Source organism: Siniperca chuatsi, linkage group LG21 (genome assembly GCF_020085105.1).
Source record: "Siniperca chuatsi isolate FFG_IHB_CAS linkage group LG21, ASM2008510v1, whole genome shotgun sequence".
In the NCBI taxonomy this organism is placed as follows: Eukaryota; Metazoa; Chordata; class Actinopteri; order Centrarchiformes; family Sinipercidae; genus Siniperca; species Siniperca chuatsi.
In genome coordinates, this window is record NC_058062.1 from 17,096,141 (window position 1) to 17,102,239 (window position 6,099).

Sequence of the window (6,099 nt, forward strand, 5' to 3'; positions counted from 1 at the left end):
TGCTTCTGGTGAGTATAAAAATATGGTGATACACCAACAGAAGTCTGAGTCAAAGGTTCAGCAGAGTACCTGGTCAGTATCATGTCAGGCTGCCGCAGCCTCAGGTATGAGCCAGCAGGATAATAACAGGCTTCAGAAATAATTTACCTTCCAATACAGTGGCCTTGAAAAGCAGCAGAGTGTTCTTGAGTTTAAATCAAGGCTACTTGTGTAGTGAGTTTCTGGTGGGGTCACGAGGTTACACACACACACGCACGCATATGTACAAAAACACTAATGCCTGACATCTTTCTTAGGAAACCAAGGCACTTCTCCTTAGTTGAGAGCTAAGAAGAATACTGTGTTTTAATGTGGTTGTCAGGGAAAATAACCTTTTTCATATGTAGACTATGTAGGGACTCAGAAAGCTGGAAGGCTAAACATAGCCAGCGCTGAAATGTTGAACTAAATGATGCCTCTGCCATGGTAACAAGTCAGGTTTCTGCGCCTTATGCACATCACTGATTTCCATGACAACACTATCAAACTCCATGGAAGCCACAGATTCGATACCATACATCTTACCACTAAAAAGGCTGACATGAATGAGTATCCATCCATTCATGTTCAACAGTCTGAATTTCAAACACCACACCTTGATCATACTACTTAAGTGTCCCACCCTAATCCCTATGGGAAAGAATGTCAGTCTTTTCAAATTCTGCAAGTCAGGTTTGGAATATAGTTGTCCACTCTCTTCAAAATCTACACTACATCTTCTACATCTGGCCAAAAATCTATTACCAACATAAACAGCCAGCTGAGCTGACAGACAACTCCCTCTTTATACATGCAAGGATGTGCACATATTAGGACCTTTACAATTTGACTTTAGATTAAAAAAACAACATAGTGATACATCTTCAAATCCAACTGCATGTGAGACACAATCTAAAGATGAATATAAAGCGTAGAAAAACAGAGAGAGACAGAGTGAGAAAAAGAGAGGTGAGAATGTAGTTGGACCTGATTCTCTTTTGGGCGTATCGACCCCACCTTGCAGGTGCGGTAAGCCTAGGTTTGTACTGTACCATATAGTGAGATACGGCACTCCCTCCAGCCTGTTCTACACAGCACAACTTGAGTTACTGAATAAAATCAGTACACGTCTGTGGAGCAAAAATTACTTTTTGCCACTTGAGTTATGCAAGAATCAGGCCTTTTTTCAGTTCTTGGTATATTTTCAGAAGAGGAAATGCCATGAGTCATGCATCATTCAGCTATCATTTTTCAGAGTAAAAACTTAGTGGGTGTTTGACCACGGCGCTGTCTACCGCCACATGTATCAGGGGGCGGGGCAGGAGCTTAGCCACAACATGTTTTTTTAGATCCAAACACAAGTCGACAAATCACATGCCTGTGAAACTACTGAAGACCAATGGGGAGCCTTGCTCAACAATCACCCCTTTTGTCGTGCTGCCATTGCTGATGAGTACCGGAAAAACCAGAGTCGTAAAGGATCACTTGGAACAGTTGTGATATTAACTGATCTGTCAAGTGTTGTGTGCACAAGTATTAATGATGTACTTTCTCAAAGGTGGCTGGTTCAGGGTGGTTCTATTAGTTACAGTGCACAGTTTACTGCACACTGTGGAATCATTAAAGAGCTGAATGCAGGGCTGAATCTGCTATTCAAAAATGACTGAAATACACAGAACTGAACTATGCTCCACTTTGACATTTTACATTGTGGAAAATTAGTTATGTGGCCTGTCAAGAGGACAATAACTTTTCCAACATCTTCAACAAGCACTCCTCTATCATAGATTACTTGTTGTATCTTCTGTCTTAGAGCTGTGGCACCGAGTCTTGCATTCTTAATCACTGGTTGTTTGTAAAGTTGGCAATGTCAGACATTCATCTCTTTGACACATGTTAAATTGCCCTGAAAAAGAGCATCAGCTAAATGCAAAAAATATTAATTAGATGTAAATAGACATACAAGGCCTATAGCAGGACAGATATTTTTAGTTGAGTAATGCCAAAATCCCTTAATTAAGGTGTTTGTGAGGAGTCTCAGTAAGGGAGTATTTCAACACGACTGTGTGAAACAAAGCCAGCAGTGCGGTGCCTACATGCCAGGGGAGTGAGCCTGACCACAGCCAAGTCACTGCTGTTTTACACAATAGTAAAGCTTTCTGTCTGTGGTTGACTGTCTCACTCTGCTCATTCCTCCTCTGTCTTACACAATGTCACACCCTGCCCTGAGATTTCTAAACTCCTATTATAAAAACAGCCCAGAGTGTATATTTACAGGATTTGGGGTAATTTCAAAAAGACTTAGGATGTGACTGTTCTTTTGACTGAGGCACAGCAAACACAAGGACCAGTGTCAGTGGCTTCTAGTGTTGCATTTCAGTGGAGGAGTGAGACACACACTTGCGCACACTCACATGCATACCTACATACATGCAAATATACATACACATCCTCATCAAACTCCAAATGTAATGACACATGACCCCAGGTTCTGGAGAGAAACAAACAGACGCAGTCTAAGGGAGTGCACATTGCCACAGGCACTGGAGGAAAAACACAACATGCACACAGAGCTTCCTTTCCCACCTTCCTCTTTGTTTCTCAAGAGTGAGATCAGTTTCTTTTTCCAGTAATGGTCACCTCTCCTGTGTGTCCATGTTGTGGCCCTCTGCTCGACAATAACTTGCTCTTTGAAGGCAACCTCAGCCTCACTCCGTCAGTAAGAACATAAAGCACATTTTTTTAGACAAGCATATTCAAGAAGTTGAAGTGTTCAGTTGTGGACGTACAGGCGGTATAGCAACGCAAACCACTGGGTAGGCGAAAAGTACAGGTTCAATTTAGGATTATAATGACCCACAGTTTTTTGTAAGTATTGGTAAGAATGTAAATACCCGTTACATTCCATATGGTGTTCCACAAGGTTCAATACTTGGTCCACTCGTTTTTTTCATTATACATGCTTCCACTCAGCCAAATACATCAACAGTGTAAATTTTGATAGCTACACGGACAACACATACGTGTATATACTGTTAGCACCCAAGAATCCCTAGTTTAAATTGATTAACTTTCATTTTTGTTTAATCTAGTCCATATCCTAGCTTTTATTGAATCTTACTGAAAGTTTATTTTTATTTCATTTCATCTTATTTCAAATTTGATTCCTACTGAACTATTTCTTTTCCACTAGTTTTTGCTTTTACCAGTTCTTTATTCTCCTATTACTATATACTGCAAATGCACTGTGTAACCCTTTCTTTTAATATTTTAACCGTATATCCTGTTTGTAAAGCCCTTTGTAACTGTGTTTTGAAAGGTTATTATTATTATTATTGTTCTACTACCCTGGTTTATTGTCTTTTTAATGTATTGTTGTCACCCTTTCCTTTATTTGTTTAAATGTTTTTTACATATACAATTTGTTGTAAAACACTTTGAGCTGCATTTTATGTATGGAAGGTGCTATACAAATAAAGATTTTTATTAATACTATTATTATTAAGACAATATCCTGCTCTTTATACACAAAATGTAGAAAGAGGTGTTTGAATTGTTGTGGAAAACAGCAACTCTGTTTGTCCTGAGAGTAAAATATTGTATTCAGAAAAGAGAAGAGAAGAAACAACCATGTCAGAGGTAGACAGACAGAGGTAAACTTTGAGTTGAAGGGGTAATAGAAATCAAATTAAGACATCAAAGAATATGCTAAACATGTAGCTAAGAGAATTTCTCACTAATGTGCCCTATTAGCTGCCTGCCTGTGGTTTGAATGAAAATGAGACAGGAGCTGCTTCAGGGGTCTATTAAGAACCAGACAGGGCGGATAGTGTACAGCTGATGTGAGCCACTGTACTATTTGAAGGCTGCAGTACAGCTTCCAGTGGGGCGAATATTGTGTGTGTCAGTTGAGGTGCCATAGCCACCGTTTACATTCAATAAAAAAAGAATTCCTCATATTTAGTCGAGCCGACCCGTTTCCATGGCTACTGGCCAGGGGTTTTCATTCTTGATTCACTTCCTCACCCTGAGCGCTCTTTTTGTAGACCTCACTCTTTCTTCTTTTCCCTCCCTCGCTGACATTACTACATTTAACTTCAGTTTCTCCTCACGTGATTTCTTCTCCTCTCTGGGAACATTTGTGCTCCTCCTGTTTCCTGCTCAGTGTCACCCCTGCCGTTTATGCCGCCCCCACAAAGCCTTGCTCTCTCAATGAAATCCAGACATGCACGATGTACTCTCACTCTGACGCTAAAGAAAACAACTCCTGGCTGTAGCTAGGCAACTCCAAATATGAGTCATCCCACTGCCGCGCCCATCATCAACTGATCATCACCCCCCACACACACACACACCCCTCAACGTACACACATACACACACAGCTTCAGAGCTTCTTTATGAAGTGTAGTTGTTCGAAGCACCCAAACTGCGTGGCTGTGGTGGTTCCAACTGTGCGGCTCATCTAATTCCTCGCCCCACTCTTCTAATCTAGTGCCGAGGTAGAGGTGGAAGGACAGCCCTTATGAGCGAGACACTGTGAGAAAATTTCCAGCCTGGCCTCAGTTGATAACATCATGACCACAATGTGATGACTGATCTCAGCTTGGCAGAGTCACTTATTGTCAGATGGTGGAGTTGGCAGTAAACTAACTTGTTTCTTGGCTGTTTGGTTAACTACAGTAGTTCACAAACAATATAACTAAACCAGCCTTTTTTAATGAATAGATGGAGTATCTATAGTTTATTAAACTTTTATTAGATACATTTATGATCCGGCCAGATGGCAGCCAGGACGAACATTGGCAAGAGAGATGTAATTTCTGTAAAGTTAACAACTAAACAATGAAATGCAAATGAATGTAAATGATATACAGGAGTTAGGTGGTGAATGAATCCTCCAATGTGACTTACTGTATGACTTATTTCTATCAATCAGATGACAGGTTCAGTTTGAGAAAACAGAGAGGAGATTATTTAAAAAGAGGGCAAAGGTCAAATGACTCTGAATGTCAGAATGGCATGAGATCTGTCAGAAGGGCACAGCCACATATGTATTTGAGTAAATGCATGTCTAAATGTCTTTTTTTAAGGAGAATTCACCTATTCATTATGGCCAGTAGTATTTAACAGATGGAAAACAAGTTATTTTCACAATATATATTTATTGGATAATGTGTGTGTGTGTCTTTTGAAAATCCATCTCTATTGTCACAAAGCTGAGAAATGATACTTAGAAATTATGCTCTGAAATGATTCTTAGAAATGAGGCTTGGACAGACAGACAGATAGATAGATAGATAGATAGATAGATAAGATAAGTATACATGAATTTATCAGTGTTCATGAAAATAATGCTCTACAATTGCTGACTTAGTGCAATTCAGTGCTGCCCTCTAGTGGACTGAAAAGTAGATTGTGTTAAAGTTATGAACATGAAGCTCTAGTTAGAGTAATTGTGTCTCAAAATCCTACTTTAGTAAAAGTACAGAGGTATTATCAGCAAAATTAAGTTACAGTTTCAAAACTACGCATTATGCAGAAAAATGGCCCCTAAGACTAATAATTTATTATATATGACATTTTTAGATCGTTAATACTGATGTATCAAAGCATATGTAACATTTTTACTGTTGTTCTGTAGCTGGTGAGGTGGAGCTAGTTGGGCACAAAAAAAAATCTGGGGAATCGTGAGATGATTAATGGGATAGGAGAGAAGTTTTACTACACACATTTATATTAATTTTTTAAAAAACTTTTCTCTAATCTTTGCTTTTTTTGTGGAACATTGTATAATTTTAGCAGTTATTTAAATACATCCCTCTGAGAAGTTTAGAGGGGAAATCCCTGGTGGATCTGGAAACATGACAAGGGGCCCCAACCATCCACTCCACTTTTTTGTAAAGGGTCACAAGCCAAAAAGGTTGGAACCCACTGGTTTCATCTTTAGCAAAGCACTGTCTTTTGTAAGACTATATGTTTCTTAGCCTGTAAAGTAGGAACTACATCTGTGAAATAAATGTAGTGAGGTAAAGAGTTGAATATTTCCCTAAGTAGCAGAAAATGTAAATACTCCTCAAAAA